This window comes from Pseudorca crassidens, chromosome 7 (assembly GCF_039906515.1).
Source record: "Pseudorca crassidens isolate mPseCra1 chromosome 7, mPseCra1.hap1, whole genome shotgun sequence".
Lineage (NCBI taxonomy): Eukaryota > Metazoa > Chordata > Mammalia > Artiodactyla > Delphinidae > Pseudorca > Pseudorca crassidens.
Genome location: NC_090302.1, coordinates 23,861,322 through 23,879,293, shown reverse-complemented (window position 1 = coordinate 23,879,293; position 17,972 = coordinate 23,861,322). Strand labels below are relative to the sequence as shown.

Here is a 17,972-nt window from a genome sequence, read left to right as displayed (position 1 = left end):
AATAAGGGAGTACCTCATTTGTCTCGCGGTCATAAAATCCTGCTCCTCCGGGCTTCCCTGGTGGCGCAGTGGTTGAGAGTCCGCCTGCCGATGCAGGGGACGCGGGTTCGTGCCCCGGGCCGGGAAGATCCCGCATGCCGCGGAGCGGCTGCGCCCGTGAGCCATGGCCGCTGAGCCTGCGCGTCCGGAGCCTGGGCTCCGCAACGGGAGAGGCCACAACAGCGAGAGGCCCACGTACCGCAAAAAACAAAACAAAACAAAACAAAATCCTGCTTCTCCACTACCCACTCCACGCTCCCACCAACTCTAGCCTCCCGGAAGGGCTCTGGGACCCTGTGGAATGGGTGCAGCCTCTTCTCAGGAAAGAGCTTAAGACTTTTCTCCCACATGCTCATACAAACACCCCAGAGAAGCCCCCAAGATTTATGCGGGGGGACGGGGAATCGGAGCACAGTCAGAGTTGAGGCAGGAGGCTCCGAAAGCCCCCGTCTGCCTCGCTAGATCCTCAGCAGGACTCTACAGGGCATTAAGCCCAGGTGATGCCATCAGGATCAAAGCCCAGTTGCAGTACCTGGCAAACAGGGTCATTACCGTCATGCATCAGGATGCCAAAGATGGATCAGAAATGGCAATGTGGGGCTTCCCTGGTGGCGCAGTGGTTGAGAATCTGCCTGCTAATGCAGGGGACACGGGTTCGAGCCCTGGTCTGGGAGGATCCCACATTCCGCGGAGTGGCTAGGCCCGTGAGCCACAGCTGCTGAGCCTGCGCGTCTGGAGCCTGTGCTCCACAACAAGAGAGGCCGTGATGGTGAGAGGCCCCCGCACCGCGATGAGGAGTGGCCCCCGCTTGCCACAACTAGAGAAAGCCCTCGCACAGAGGCGAAGACCCAACACAGCAAAAATAAATTAATTAATTAATAAACTCCTACCCCCAACATCTTCTTTTAAAAAAATAAATAAAATACTTAAAAAAAATGGCAATGTGCTTCAACTGAATGACTAGTTTCCTCTGTTCTCTGGTAGTAACTTACTACCAGGTTAAGCTGTTTCTTGAGACGCTCTTGGACCTGAAGGTTAGGACCACATTGTCAACTCAGAGGATACTTGACTGTCTGTGTATTAATAGCAGAGTATGTGTCTCAGTTGTCAAAATGTTGTACCCACAGCATAAGGGCTACAAGGAAAGGTTCCCCTCTGATTTATAATTAATGTCTCAAGGTAGTGGTGGGAATAATAATTAGAACAACAGACTTGGGTTCAAATCTTTCTGCTATTAGACTCAAAGTCTAAAAGCCTCAGTTTCCTTATCTGTGAAACGGGGATAATAATGGTAACTACCTTATAGAATGTTGTGGGGATTAAGTGAAATCATGCATTTCAAACACTTAGCGCAGTTCCTGGGACAATGTAAGTGTTCAATAAGTGTTAGCCATGATTGATATTATGTGAAGAGTCCTGTCATAAGATAAATCTGTAGTAACAGAAGACAGACATTTTTTAGGTTTTAGTAGTAAGTACATGAAGGGTACCTGGGTAGAAGTCTGTGAAGTTTTGGCTTTCTTGCTACCGCAGAAGTGAAGTGAGCCAAGGACACTGGTGGAATGTGACCCGGGGGTCTTGCTTTAGGACAGATGACCTGAGCATCACTTCTGGTTGCCCAAGTTTTGAGTTGCCTCTTGATGCTAATGGCATTGTGATGAGCTAAGCGTACACCGATGAAGTAAATAGTAATTGGGGTTGAGCACCTGTGGCTCATCAGCTCCCCCTAGAGGAAGGAGTGGGGTGGTGCTGGAAGGGGTTGCCAGGGGCCACTTGCTGATACCACATGGGCCGAGTGTGAGCTCTGGATCAGGGACATCTTGGATCTGGAGTTTGAAAGCCTCTTGCGCATGTACCTGCCTGTAATCTCTCTTCCAGGCGTGGTGAGACTTGTGAAAATAAACCCCAGCCCCTAGTCTGTCCTGCTTGCCGTGCCAGGGCGGGAAGAACGCTCTGGATTGGGGGATAGTGGTAGTCGTCGCTCCGGGGGCTTCTGTGAGGGGGCTTAGGTCGCCGGTGAGCGTGGCTGTCTGCTACCCTGTTGCACGCCCTGCCCTTTGCTGCTTCTAAAGAGGGCAAAGCCTGCCTGTGTGGGTGGGAAAGGTATTATTACTGGGGCTGTTGTGGTTATTGCTGCCACCACCACCAGTTACACAGGTGGAAAAGGGTATTGGTTGGGTCAGAAAACTGTCATCGAGTACTCAGATTCCTCTACTTAGATCAGAGAAGGAAAGAGAAAAGAAAAAAGACACTAATGGGCCCTAAGAGACCAGAATGAACACTGAAGTGCATTTTGTCAGAAACAAAGGCCAGAGAAGGCAGTGAGATGTCCAGGGCTGCCATCTTCCTGGCAAGATACAACCCTTCCCCTGACCCCTAAGGCCATTTTTGGTGGCTGACTACGTGGTAGAGATCCTGCAGGTGCGGTCTGCACATTGTCCTGTGTAATCCTTGGGACAAACCCACGATGAAGGGGTCATTGTACCTCTTTTACAGTTAAGGCAAAGGAGCCTCAAAGACCTTAAGAGATTTGTCCGCTTTGATAGAGCTAGCAAATGGGAGAGTGAAATTTGAACTTGGCTCTGACTAGATCTAAAGTTTTCCAATTCATAACTTGGATGTTGCTTCCCAGGGCTCCATTTTCCTTCTCAGTAAAATGGGGGCGTGAAACTGGTTCTAAGGCCATCCTTCTAACGCCAGTGACCACAGGTGGCCATCAATAATTGAAAAAGGGAAAGTATAGGAAAGAATCCGGTTTGGTGAAACAGCAGTTCTGTCTGAGTAGAGTGGTCCAGGCAAGCGGTGTGTCCCAGGGGCTGGCAGGGGGCGCAGGCAACTTTGGGAGGAGCGTTCTGAGAAGGTAGGGAGTGAGACACATAGAGTCTGTCTTCCTCAGGCCATTTGGGTCCCCTGGGAAGGACATTAAAGACGCTGTCCTTTCTTGTGCCACTCTGCCCTTTCTCCTAGCCATGAACCCTGGGCTCTCGCTCTTTCTTCCTCCCTAGGAAACAGGTGGGCCTGTCTACCTAGCTTTGGGCCACCAGACTGGACTCTCAGCTCTCAAAACTATGTTTTCCTTACCACTGGTTGCTTCTCCTTTTATGCCTCTTCACCACAGGCCCAGCATCAGCACTGGGGGGTTCCTGGAAGAGTGGCTGGAGATTTCATCCCCTTGTCTGTGTCACCAGGCAACTCTTGCTTCTCTGGGAACTATTGTGAATGACCCAAGTACAAAAGTGTAACTCAAAGCCTCCTGATGCTTTGAGAGCTTCACACTTTCTCTGAACTGGCAACATCAGCAGCTCTGTCTGCACCCACTGCACCAGGATGACTGTTAGGATTCAAACTGTCACCAGAGCTCCAGCAGACAGGATTCTCTGACCTCACCCATGATGCCAGAACATTCCATGGTCCAGCTCAGACTCATATCCAGCAACTGTAAGACCCTCCAAGACAGTTTCTTTTTTGCAGTAAAACCCCCCATGGATGTGCACTCATGAATCAATTTTATTAATGTATAATTTACAGATTAAAATGCATCTATTTTACCTGTGCATTTGGTGACTTTTGACGTATTTATACACCTGTATAATCAGCATCATGATCAATATAGAGAACATTTACATCATCCTAAAATGTTCCCTGTTCCCTTTCTCATTTTTCCATCCCTGGTCCTAGACATCCACTGACCTGCTTTCCGTCTTGATAGATTTATCTTTTTTATAGTTTCATATAAATGAAATCTTCCAGTATATAGTCTTCTATGTCTGGCTTCTTTCACTCAGCACAAAAATGTTGAGATTCATCCATGCGAACGCATGTATCATAGGTCATTTCTTTTTCTTTCTTTTTTTTTTTTAGTAACTTGCAGGTTTTATCAAAATGAATTTAAAAAAAAAAAAGAAAGAAAGAAAAGCAAAGGGTAACACAACCCCATATCCCAAAACTTTCTAGATATTTTAGTGCAAGAAATGCCATATCACTGAAGAACTTGAGGATTATCATGAAATCCTAGCAAAAAATGTAATCACCTCAGAAGTGGTAATAAAAAAGAGAAACAACCAGAGAAGCACACATTGTTATTTATTTATTTATGTTTTTGAATTTTATTTTATTTTTTTATACAGCAGGTTCTTATTAGTTATCTATTTTGGTTTTTTTTAAAGGATTTTTATACTATATTAAAGAACCACAAAATAAAAAAGGGATCAGTCGACATATATCTTAGAAGTCCTTCCAGAGTCTCTGTACCCACAGCCATGCAGGCTGCCTGTCGCCTTGCTCTCCGCTGCTCAGTCTGCGGCTTATTGAAGGATCGCTGGAGATGACTCAGGCTCTAGTTCTTGCAGTCACACTTGTTCTGCCAAATCCAAGACCCTGAATTTATCCAAATTGTAGAAACATGCTTTGACCACCCGTCCACCAAAATACCTCCCATTCAGATCAAAAAGAGCTTTAATTGCTGATTCAACCCTCTCAAATTCTAAAAATATTCATACTGCTTCATCATTAGGGGCACCAGGAATTTCAAATATCACACATTTTCCATCTTTGCCATATTTTTCACACTCTTCCTTGGTTTCAACTTCCAAGTCTTCATCTACCTCTCCTGCACCTACCATGTTCCTTAGTAGGACCACTTTAGTAGGACACTTATGTATTTCAGTTAATGGATTTGAATCCCACTTCCTGGTTGCATCTTTCTCAGTGGCGTTGCCCACGATGATCTTGCCTCCCCGCTTGCTGGTCTTCTCCACTGACAGCGCTGTGCTCAAGCCCTGCTCGTGCTTCCCAAGACCCTGGCCTTCCCGGAAGCCGTACTTCTGCATGATTTTATGTGCTACTGTGCCACCCATGTTGGGGAGGAAGGAGTTGCCGGGGCCGGTCGGGGATCTGGGTCTGTCTTCTTCCTCGTACACTGGGGGAGGGATAGCAGCTTTGGAAGACGGTGAGCGAGGTCTTGAATCCTCTGCATAAGGAAAGTCTCCGGGTAACTCTTTGTGTTTCTCTACAAGAGAAGTGGGTGGTGGAATGGCAGCTCCGCCCCTACTTCTCTTCTTCCTCTCTGGCTCATAATCTTCATCTAAATCAGAATCTGAATCTGGTCGCCTAGAAAACCCCCTAGCTTCATGTCTGTCTTTACGCCTCTTTTCTCTCTCTTCTATTTCTGTCTTTCCAGCTCCCGCTGTCTCTGTTGCTCCTCTCTTTGGCGCTTCACTACTTTCTCATAATCGTTAGGAAACATGGGATCATATTCATCAGCTAGGGGAATCAAAACTTCTCCTGCAGTGGGAACCGGATCCGTGAGGCCCGCTGCCGCGAGCGGCGCGGTGTCCACAATCTGCCTCTGGTCTGAAGAGGCACCTCGCTTCGGGTCGATTACTGGGTCGAGGACTGTACTTTGTTTTGTCCTCCGGCTCTTCGCCTGAGTGACAGCTGCCTTCTTCACCTGGAGCTGAGACTACGGAAGTGTGAAGTTTTGGGACCAGGCTGCTGTTTTTGAGTCACTGGTCTCCACTCCCAGGTCATCGTACAGGGACATCTCAGTTTAATGCCGGCCCGCCCGGCCGACGCTCCCAGGCCGCGGCGGTGCACCGGGGCCGAGGCGCCGCGGACTCGACGGGCTGGGCGCTGGATGTCAGCCCCAGACAGCCGGACCTCTCCGGCGCCAACCCCTACGCTGAGTCCGCGGGGCCCCCGGCGGCGCCGTCATTTCTTTTTTTTTTTTTAATTGAGGTAGAGTTGATGTACAATGTTATGTAAGTTACAGGTGTATAACATAATGTTTCATAATTTTTAAAGGTTATACGCCACTTACAGTTATTATAAAATATTGGCTCTATTCCCTGTGTTGTACAATATGTCCCTGTAGCTTATTTCTTTTATACGCAGTAGTTTGGTACCTCTTAATCCCCTACCTATATGTTGCCCCTCCCCTCTTCCCTCTCTCCACTGGTAGCCGCTAGTTTGTTCTCTATATCTGTGAATCTTGTTTTTGTTATGTTCACTAGTTTGTTATATTTTTTTAGATTCCACATGTAAGTGGTAGCATACAGTATTTGTCTTTCTCTGTCTGATATTTCACTTAGCATAATTTCCTCCAAGTCCATCCATGTTGTTAAAGGTCATTTTTATTATTGCCAAGTAGTTTCAGTTGTAAGGATATACGTCAATTTGTTTATCCATTCCCCTGTTAATGGACAGTTGGATGGTTTCTAGTTTTTGACTACTATGAATAAAATTGCTATAACATTTACATACTAATCTTTGTGTAGACATGTGTTTTAATTTCTTTTGGGTAGCAGCCAGGAGTGGAATTGCTGAGTCTGTGGTACATATGTGCTTAACTTTATAAGAAATTTGTGTTAGGTTTTGTCAGATACTTTTTTTTGCATCTATTGAGCAAATCATGTGGATTTTCCTCTTTGAGTGTTAATATGGTGAAATACAATAATTGAAATTCAAACGTTAAATATTCAAACACTTGATCCATGCTGATTAACCTTTTCTATACATTGCCTGACTTGATTTCTTAAAATTTTGTTACAGATTTTTGCAATCATATTATGAAGGATGTTGGTCTCAGTTTTTCATTTCTTTGCAATGTGTTTGCCTGGCTTAGGTATCAAGATAATGTTGGTCTCATAAAATGACTTGGGAAGTGTTCTCTCTTCCTCTGTTCTCTGGTAGAATTGGTATTATTTCTTCCTTAAATGCTTGATAGAATTTATCAGTAAAGATATCTGTGTCTGGAAGTTTCTTTGTTAGAAGGTTTTAAGTTACAAATTGATTTTTTTTTCTTCTATTTTTTGGCCATGCCACGCAGCATGCGGGATCTTAGTTCCCCAACCAGGGGTCGAACCCATGCCCCCTGCAGTGGAAGCGAGGTGTCTTAACCATTGGACCGCCAGGGAATCCCACAAATCAGTTTTCTTTAACAGATATTGAGATACTCAGATTTCCTATTTCTTCTTGAGTCAGTTTTATTAATTTCTATCTTTCAAGACATTTGTCTATTTCATCTAAGTTGCTGAGTTTATTGGCAAACATCTTTTCACAGTCTTCTCTTATTGTCCCTTTAATGACTTTAAAGTTAGTAGTGATGTTCCCGCTATCATTTCTGCTATTGGTAATTGTGGTTTTTTTTCTTTTTAACTTGATCAGTCTGGCTAAGGGTTTGTCAAATTTGTTGATATTTTGTTTGTTTGACCATATTCTATTTCATTGATTTCTGTTTACTTTGGTGAAAGTTTAGACAATTAATCTTAGACATTTCTTGCTCTTGTCTTGTTTTATTGTTAACTTTTTAAATGTATAGAAATGTATACCGTAGGAAGTGAGAATTTCCCATAACCCATTCCCCCTGGAGGTAACTGCCTTTCTACCAATGTGCTGATCACCAAAGACATACTAAAGGACTTGACATCCCACTAATCCACCACATGCCTTTGAACATGGGTGCCTTTGCTCCTGACATTCCTTCAGAAAGGAATACTCTCCCCAACATTCTCCACCTGGTGAATTCATAGTTATTAAGGTCCATCTCAAATACCACGTCCTCCTTGAAATTTCCTTCAGTTCTTCCAATCAGAGTTCATTCTCTTCTCTGTGTACCACTGGACTCTGCATGATTGTACTATATTGATCATTGGAAGGGTAGAATTTGAATATGGTCCATTTGTTCCAAAGTCCACACTTTCGTGTGCTATGCTGCTTCCTTGGCATTTTTCTATTGGATTTTAGAGCAGTTTTCTATAATTCTTGACTTACTATACTCTTTCTGTTTGTTTGTTTTAATTGAGGTATAATTCACGTTACATAAAATTCTCCTTTTTAAGGTGCACAATTATTACAGGATTTTAATCTCAAATTTCTTTATGGAAAGAATTATATTCATCTTAGTATTTCCAGTTCCTGGTACAGCACTTAACACTCAATATAAGACATTCAGTAAATGTTTCCTGAATTAAGAAAATAAGTGTTTACCATATGTTCTCTGCTGGTATTTCTCAAATTCAGTGTGTATACCAATCACCCAGGGAGACTGTTAAAGTGCAGATTCTGATTTGGAAGTGGAATCTGAGATCTAAACTTCTAACAAGCTTTTTAGATGATGCCTATGCTGCTGATCTGAGGACCACACTTTGTTCTATTTGTTTGTTTTTTATTTTATTTATTTATTTTTTTAATGTTTTTATTGGAGTGTAATTGCTTTACAATGGTGTGTTAGTTTCTGCTTTATAACAAAGCGAATCAGTTATACATATACATATGTTTCCATATCTCTTCCCTCTTACGCCTCCCCACCTCCCACCCTCCCTATCCCACCCCTCTAGGTGGTCACAAAGCACCGAGCTGATTTCCCTGTGCTATGCGGCTGCTTCCCACTAGCTATCTGTTTTACATTTGGTAGTGGATATATGTCCATGCCACTCTCTCACTTTGTCACAGCTTATGCTTCCCCCTCCCCGTGTCCTCAAGTCCATTCTCTAGTAGGTCTGCGTCTTTATTTCTGTCTTGCCCCTAGGTTCTTCATGACATTTTTTTCCCCTTAAATTCCATATATATGTGTTAGCATACGGTATTTGTCTTTCTCTTTCTGACTTACTTCACTCTGTATGATGGACTCTAGGTCTATCCACCTCATTACAAATAGCTCAATTTCGTTTCTTTTTATGGCTGAGTAATACTCCATTGTATATATGTGCCACATCTTCTTTAGCCATTCATCTGTTGATGGACATTTAGGTTGCTTCCATGTCCTGGCTATTATAAATAGAGTTGCAATGAACATTTTGGTACATGACTCTTTTTGAATTATGGTCTTCTCAGGGTATATGCCCAGTACTGGGATTGCTGGGTTATATGGTAGTTTCTATTTTTAGTTTTTTAAGGAACCTCCATACTGTTCTCCATAGTGGCTGTATCAACTTACATTCCCACCAACAGTGCAAGAGGGTTCCCTTTTCTCCACACCCTCTCCAGCATTTATTGTTTCTAGATTTTGTGATGATGGCCATTCTGACTGGTGTGAGGTGATATCCCATGGTAGTTTTGATTTGCATTTCTCTAATGATTAATGATGTTGAGCATTCTTTCATGTGTTTGTTGGCAATCTGTATATCTTCTTTGGAGAAATGTCTATTTAGGTCTTCCGCCCATTTGTGGATTGGGTTGTTTGTTTTTTTGATATTGAGCTGCATGAGCTGCTTGTATATTTTGGAGATTAATCCTTTGTCAGTTGCTTCGTTTGCAAATATTTTCTCCCATTCTGAGGTTTGTCTTTTCGTCTTGTTTATGGTTTCCTTTGCTGTACAAAAGCTTTTAAGTTTCATTAGGTCCCATTTGTTTATTTTTGTTTTTATTTCCATTTCTCTAGGAGGTGGGTCAAAAAGGATCTTGCTGTGATTTATGTCATAGAGTGTTCTGCCTATGTTTTCCTCTAAGAGTCTGATAGTGTCTGGCCTTACATTTAGGTCTTTAATCCATTTTGAGTTTATTTTTGTGTATGGTGTTAGGGAGTGTTCTAATTTCATTCTTTTACATGTAGCTGTCCAGTTTTTTTTTTATGGTTTTTATTCATCAATTTGATAATATGGTGTATCACATTGATTGATTTGTGTACATTGAAGAATCCTTGCATCCCTGGGATAAATCCCACTTGATCGTGGTGTATGATCCTTTTAATGTGTTGTTGGATTCTGTTAGTTCTTCTCTAAATGTTTGATAGAATTCGCCTGTGAAGCCATCTGGTCCTGGGCTTTTGTTTGTTGGAAGATTTTTAATCACAGTTTCAATTTCAGTGCTTGTGATTGGTCTGTTCGTATTTTCTATTTCTTCCTGCTTCAGTTTCGGAAGGTTGTGCATTTCTCAGAATTTTTCAATTCCTTCTAGGTTAGGACCACACTTTGAATTGCAACGCTCTAAGGTACCTTCTCTCTAGAGTAAAGGTAGTTCTACTGAACGTACGCAAGGGGGCGCAATGGGCCAACATTTCTACTGCTATTTATAACAAAGTAGTGAATGAATTCCTGTGACATGCTTTTTGGCAGCTGTTTTGCTAATTATTATTTATTTCATGGAACAGGCACAGTAGATAGCTCAGTATACTAAAAATAGACTTTCCTTTAAGCCATGTGTTTTGAAGAATTTGCCACGATTATGCGCATAGAAACTGGAAACCCTCACAATCTGTTATTAGAAGTGTCAAATAAGAATAGCACTAAAAAATTATTAGATATGAGAGATCTGAAAGATGTGAAAATGATAATAATAGTGATAATAAAAGTAATAATGATAATATCAGTCATTTATCGATACCTATTAAGTGTGTAGTATTGTACTAGTTGTCTCACATGAATGGTTTCATTTAATCCTCACAACCACCCCATGAAATAAGGTAATATTGCCCTCATTTTACAGGTAAGAAAATCGATGCTTAGAGAAATTAAATAAAATGCCCAAGCTCTGGAAGTCATAATTGGAAGGGTAGAATTTGAACATGCTCCATCTTTTTCTTTTTTAATTAATTAATTTATTTTTTGAATTTTATTTTTTTTTTATACAGCAGGTTCTTATTAGTTATCTATTTTATACACATCACTGTATACCTGTCAATCCCAATCTCCCAATTCATCACACCGTCACCACCACCCCACCTCCCAGCCACTTTCCCCACTTGATGTCCATACGTTTGTTCTCTACGTCTGTGTCTCTCTTTCTGCCCTGAACATGCTCCATCTTTTTCCAAAGTTCACACTCCTGTGTGCTGTGCTGCTTCCTCAGAATTTTCTTTTCTTTTTTTGTGGGGGGAGGATTTTCTTTTGGTGTTTAGAGCAGTGATCTACGATTCTTGATTTGCCATATGCTTTTAAAAATTTGAGATATGATTCCTATGGTATAAAGTTCACCCTTCATTGGTTTTTAGTATCATAAATACAAGGTTGTGCAACTATTGTCATATCTAATTCCGGAATATTTTTGTCACCCCCTAAGAGAAATCCATACTCATTAGCAGTCTCTCCTCATTTTCCCCTTCCACAGCCCCTGAAAACCACTAATTTACCTTCTATCCCTATGAATTTGTCTATTCCAGGCATTTCACATAAGTGTAATCATGCAACTCGTGGCCTTTTGTGTCTGGCTTTTTTCACAGAGCATAATGTTTTCGGAGTTCATCCATATTGTAGCATATATCAGTCCTTCCTTTTTATTGTCTGAACAATATTCCAAAGTATAGACATACCACATTTTGTTTATTCATTTATCAATGGATAGACATTTGGGTTGTTTCCATTTTATAGCAATTATGAATAATGCTGCTATGAACATTTAGATATACATTTTTGGACAAACATAAATTTTCAATTCTCTTGGGTAAATACCAGAGAGTGGAATTGCTGGATTATATGTTAACTCTATGTTCAGCTTCTTGAGGGACTTCTAGATGGTTTTCCTCAGTAGCTGCACCATTTTATATTCCCACCAGCAGTTTCCTCCATATAATTGTCGTTGTTGATTTACCATGATTTGGTGATCATGAATTAATTGAAGGGGAGATAATCAAATTCTCAAACATGTTTCAAAATGAGATGCCTTTTAATTTTTTAAAGTGATGAGTGGGCTCCTGCCTACTGCTGTGGAAAGAACACTGAACTGGGCTTCTTCATTAACTATCGTTCTCTATGATTAACTGTGTGACCCATATTATGATCTAGTCCTTCAGACTCTCAGCTGTAGATCTGGGATAATAAAACCTGCCTTGCTTCCCTGGTGGTACTGGCATGAAGTTAAAACCAAATAGCTAAGGCAGAAGAAAGCACTTTCACAAATGAAAGAGTTGCCAAAATTAATGAAGTTTAAGCACCAGTGCCCCTCTTTTGCCTTGGCCCTTTCAAGGCCCCGGTCTCTGGCCACTCTGTAACCCTTCTCCTCTAGTGGCACTGGGGTGGCACTGGAGTGGACAAGGACATGCTGAGTCACAGCTAAAGGTAAGTTCAGCTGGGCTCTATGGGACTTGTTTCTAATAAGGCGAATCCTAGGTATCAAGAAAGTCATGGCAGTATCTTCGTTTATTCAACAACCAACTGTATTGCATCTAGTACCTGTACTAAGTGCTGGGAATACAATTTTTTTTTTTTTTTTTTTGGGTTCGCGGACCTCTCACTGTTGTGGCCTCTTCCGTTGCGGAGCACAGGCTTCGGACGCACAAGCTCAGTGGCCATGGCTCACGGGCCTAACCACTCCGCGGCATGTTGGATCTTCCCGGACCAGGACACGAACCCGTGTCCCCTGCATCGGCAGGCGGACTCTCAACCACTGCGCCGCCAGGGAAGTCCAAGGGAATACAATTTTTAAAAAGGGTAGTTGGAATTTAATATAGCCTTCTGGGACACCAATTGACAGAGCACACTTATTGATAAAATAAGCAAATATAGAAGAATTACATAACATGAATAATAAGCCTGAAAAAATAGATACATATCACATATATCCAACAAATGGAATATGTACTTTTTTTATACGTGCAACATTATGTTTCTGCCTCTGTATACGCTGCACTGTGCTCACCACCAAAAGTATAGTTTCCATCTGTCACCATTCAGTTGATCCCCTTTACCTGTTTCACCCTCCCCCCACTCCCCTTCCCCTCTGCTAACCACTACTCTTTTCTCTGTATTTATTTGTTTGTTTTTATCTGGTTTGGTCCATTCATTTATTTAAAACCATGTTTTATATTCTACATATGTGTGAAATCATATGGTATTTGTCTTTCTCCGTCTGACTTATTTTACTTAGCATAATACCCAGAAGGTCCATCCACTTTGTTCAAATGGCAAGATTTCATCTTTCTTTTATGGCTGAGTAGTATTCCATTGTGTGTGTATGTATATATACACACACTTCTTTATTCACTCATACATTGATGGGCACTTAGGTTGTTTTCATACCTTGGCTATTGTAAATAATGCTTCAATGAACATAGGGGTGCAAGTATCTTTTCAATTAGTGTTTTCATATTCTTTAGATAAATACCCAGAAGTGAGATAGCTGGATGATATAGTAGTTCTGTTCTTAATTTTTTGAGGCACCTCTTTACTGTTCTCCGTAGTGGCTGCACTAATTTACGTTCCCACCAACAGTGTGTGAGGGCTCCCTTTTCTCCACATCGTCTCCAACATTTTTTATATCTTGCCTTTTTGATAATAACCATAGAATATGTACATTTGGATTGTACCTTGTATATTTATTAATATTGGCCATGTTCTAGGCCACAGAAAAAGATCAATTTATTCCAAAGATTATTTTATTCAGTATCATGCAGACTGTGTTCTGTAATTATAATGCAATAAAATTAGAAATCAATAACAATAAAAGAGTTAAAAAACTTTCCTTTTTCTGGAAACCAACAAACAACAAAAACAAATCAAAACCAAAAATAGTCCCCCAAATCCTTGGGTTAAAAAGATCATCATATGTCAGAATGCATGAGGCACAAAGTAGTATTTAGAGGGAAAAATTATAGTTTGAACAAATTTATTAGAAAGCAGGACCATTTGAAGGAAAATAAACAAAGCATTCAACAAGAATAGTTTGAAGAAGACAACTGAGCAAACTCTACTCATGGGGTTCTGACTTATATGTACACAGGATGCTGAGTGAGCCCAGTGGAGGTGCATCTAACCTGCGGGGATCACATGTGAGCTGTGTGATGGAGTATAAGGAATCAGATTAAGATATCTGGGAAAAGCAAAGAGCAAGTGCGCTGAGGTGAGAAGCAGCCAGTTGTTGTGCCCCACTGCAGGGAACGGTTCCTATGGAGAGGGGGTCAGAGAGAAGGCAAGGGTTATGTCAGACCATGAAAGCTTTGTTGTGAAATAAAAGGAAGGCATAACACATTTTTTAAAATAAAAGGATGATGATTTCAAATAAGAGTTTGAGCTCCAGGGTCAGATGATGCTGAGTTTGAATCTCACTTATGCAAACTGTGGGGTTCTAGCTGTGTGCTCATGGGCCAGCCATTTAACCTCTGCAAGCCTCAATGTCCTCATCTTTAAGTAATAATAATAGCTACCTGATAAGCGTATTGGTGTATAAAGCACTTAGCACAGTGCCTGACATAGACTTAGGATTCATCTGTTGTTCCAGTGTAATTGTTCATAGCACACCCTTTCATGATCAAAAGTGTCTCTGTCTGGACTTCCCTGGTGGCGCAGTGGTTGAGAGTCCGCCTGCCGATGCAGGGGACGCGGGTTCGTGCCCCGGTCTGGGAGGATCCCACATGCCACAGAGCGACTAGGCCCGTGAGCGATGGCCGCTGAGCCTGCGCGTCCGGAGCCTGTGCTCCGCAGCGGGAGAGGCCACAACAGTGAGAGGCCCGCGTACCACAAAAAAAAAAAAAAAAAAAATAGTGTCTCTGGCTGATAAATTATATGGTCACATCAAGTTGGCACTCAGTATGTCGCCTCTATGTGTGTGTGTGATGATCTTTAGAAAGATCATCCTGGATGCACATTGGAGCCTGGATTTGAAGGACACTAGACTAAAGACAGAGGGGTCACTTAGGAGGGACCTGAACCAGGCAGGTGAGGACAGACTGGAGAGTTCCAGAAGAGAGGTGTATTTTTTAAAAAGGACGCAGCTTTTATACAACTGGTGACTACTAAGATGCTTCTAGGCCTCATTAATATTCCTGACTTAGAGGACCAAGTGGGTGGTGACAGGAAATTCACCCCAGTGGGTCCAACAGAAGGAAGCACATATTCGGGATGCAGGCATGTGGGATGGTGAGTTTTGGACGCGTCAACTTTAAAGACGTCTGGGGGATTGCAGCATGGAGGGGATCATTAGAGAGTCAGAAAGCAGAATCTGAAGTTCAGGGAGAGGCCAGGTCTGGAGATGGAAATATGGGTCTTACCTGTATGTGTGAGCAAACGAGATGACTCAGGGAGAGAAGTGAAAAGTGGGATGAGATGAGGGCTGAAGAGCAAGCCCCGAGGAACACTGCCAGGTAGACGTCCATGAAGGATGCTGTTGCCCGGGAGCTTGGGAAAGCCGGGAGAAATAAGGGTCAGAGCAGACAACGAGGGCAGAGTCTCAAGGTGCAGTGAGCTGTCAGTGGCATCAGTTCTATGGAGAAGTTGGATATGAGGAGGGCACAGAGGTGCCATCGGGTTCTGCCTGTGACGTCATGGCTGCTTTGGGAAGAAAGTTTCTGAGGAGTGGTGGGGTGGAAGCCGATTGCAGAAAGTTTAGTTTGAATGGATGGCAGCTCAGGAGGAATGAAGAGTTAAGTTGTACTTATAACATTTCTCAGACTCCTAGATTCAAGTCAAATCCATAATTCTGATAATTAAAAGAATCCCTTAGTTCTGGCATAATTCTTGTGGCTGACGAATGAGCACCCCTAGTTGCTGCTCATTGTGTGCTGATATCGTGCCGGACACCCTGGCCACAGTGTCTGGTGTGACAATCCCAGCGAGGGGATGAGGAAGGTGTCCCTTGACAAATGCAGAAACTGAAGTTCAGAGGCTCTACGTGACCTGCTCAATGTCACACAACTACCCAGTCCCAGAACTGCAAATCACACTCATCTCTGATCCACCCCAAGTCCAGTTCATTCCTCTGAACCTCAACTCCAACCTCAGAACCTTCCCTCTTTTTTTAAACTGTCTGAAAAAGAAATTCAAAAACCCCTACTACATAGTAACCACTTTTAAAAATAAAAATGCAGAAAGTTCTCATAGCTGCTGATGGAACCCATCACCTGTTCGTCACGGTATAACCTGGGGACCTCAGAAATGTGAAAAGCATTAAAAAAAATCACTGTGCTTTCTTGTGCTGAAAGGGAACAGTGGAAAATGACCTGTCTTTCCTACCTGAGCCCCCACCCCCCGCTTTAGGGGAAACAAGGAAACTTTGTGTATCTTTCAGTCCCAGAAAAGGGGGGCCTTGTCTGTGAGTAAAATAGCAAGTTTCATCTTAACCTTCAAGAATGATGTCTTTTCATGTCTTCATGGGGTACCTGAAGCCCTGCCAACCTCATGAGTGAGAAACCAGACCCACTCACCCTGGCCTGTCCACACCAGTCCCCACCACATCGGAGGCTCTTTCAGGGGTGTGAGTGCACCCTTGTCCTTGGGGAGCCATTCATATGTTATTCTCTACAGCACGTGCATGCTCTGTACAGCCTTTTCTATGTACGGAACACTTCATAATATGGTCCCAAAGGCACTGCTTAAAAAATATAAAGAAGAGTAAGACTAATATTTTCAAGAGAAAAAAAAATCTTTTTTTTTTTAAATAGATCTTTATTGGAGTATAACTGCGTCACAATACTGTGTTATTTTCTGTTGTACAACAACGTGAATCAGCCATATGCATACATATATCCCCATATCCCCTCCCTCTTGCGTCTCCCTCCCACCTTTCCTATCCCACCCCTCTAGGTCGTTGCAAAGCCCCGAGCTGATCTCCCTGTGCTATGCAGCTGCTTCCCACTAGCCATCCATTTTACATTTGGTAGTGTATATATGTCTATGCCACTCTCTCACTTTGCCCCAGCTTCCCCTTCCCCCACCCGTGTCTTCAGATCTATTCTCTATGTCTATGTCTTTATTCCTGCCTTGCCACTAGGTTCATCAGTACCATTTTTTTTTTTTTAGATTCCATATATATGCATTAGCGTGCGGCATTTGTTTTTCTCTTTCTGACTTACTTTCACTCTGTATGACAGTCTCTAGGTCCATCCACCTCACTACAAGTAACTCAATTTTATTTCTTTTTATGGCTGAGTATATATGTATATACACATATATTCCATTGTATATATGTGCCACATCTTTATCCATTCATCTGTCAATGGACATTTAGGTTGCTTCTATGTCCTGGCTATTGTAAATAGTGCTGCAATGAACATTGTGTTACATGACTCTTTTTGAATTATGGTTTTCTCAGGGTATATGCCCAGTAGTGAGATTGCTGGGTCATATGTTAGTCTATTTTTATTTTATTTTATTTTATTTTTTTGCGGTACGTGGGCCTCTCACTGCTGTGGCCTCTCTCGTTTTGGAGCACAGGCTCCAGATGCACAGGCCCAGCGGCCATGGCCCACGGGCCCAGCCGCTCCACGGCATGTGGGATCTTGCCGGACTGGGGCACGAACCAGTGTCCCCTGCATCGGCAGGCGGATCCTCAACCACTGCGCCACCAGGGAAGCCCCTATTTTTAGTTTTTTAAGGAACCTCCATACTGTTCTGCATAGTGGCTGTATCAATTTACATTCACAATCAGCAGTGCAGGAAGGTTTCTTTTTCACCATACCCTTTCCAGCATTTACTGTTTCTAGATTTTTTGATAATGGCCATTCTGTGAAGTGATACCTCATTGTAGTTTTGATTTGCATTTCTCTAATAATTAGGGATGTTGAGCAGCTTTTCATGTGCCTCTTGGCCATCTGTATGTCTTCTTTAGTGAAATATCTATTTAGGTCTTCCACCCATTTTTTAATTGGATTGTTTTTTTTTTGGATATTGAGCTCCATGAGCTGTTTGTATATTTTGGAGATTAATCCTTTGTCCTTTGTTTCATTTGCAAATATTTTCTCCCATTCTGAGGGTTGTCTTTTTGTCTTGTTTATGGTTTCCTTTGCTGTGCAAAAGCTTTTAAGTTTAATTAGCTCCCATTTGTTTATTTTTGTTTTTATTTTCATTACTCTAATAGGAGGTAGGTCAAAAAAGATCTTGCTGTGGTTTATGTCAAAGAGTGTTTTTCCTATGTTTTCCTCTAAGAGTTTTTATAGTTCTGGTCTTACATTTAGGTCTTTAATCCATTTGGAGTTTATTTTTGTGTGTGGTGTTAGGGAGGGTTCTAATTTCATTCTTTTACGTGTAGCTGTCCAGTTTTCTCAGCACCACTTACTGAAGAGGCTGTCT

At 42.2% G+C, this 17,972-nt stretch overlaps 1 protein-coding gene and 1 pseudogene across 1 annotated transcript in view; one reads left to right on the top strand and one right to left on the bottom strand.

Moving 5' to 3' along the window:
- Positions 1 to 17,972, top strand: part of PALM2AKAP2 (PALM2 and AKAP2 fusion) — a 646,508-nt gene that overhangs the window by 55,208 nt on the left and 573,328 nt on the right. The window lies entirely within an intron of this gene.
- On the bottom strand, positions 4,195 to 5,661 carry LOC137226990 (splicing factor 45 pseudogene; annotated as a pseudogene).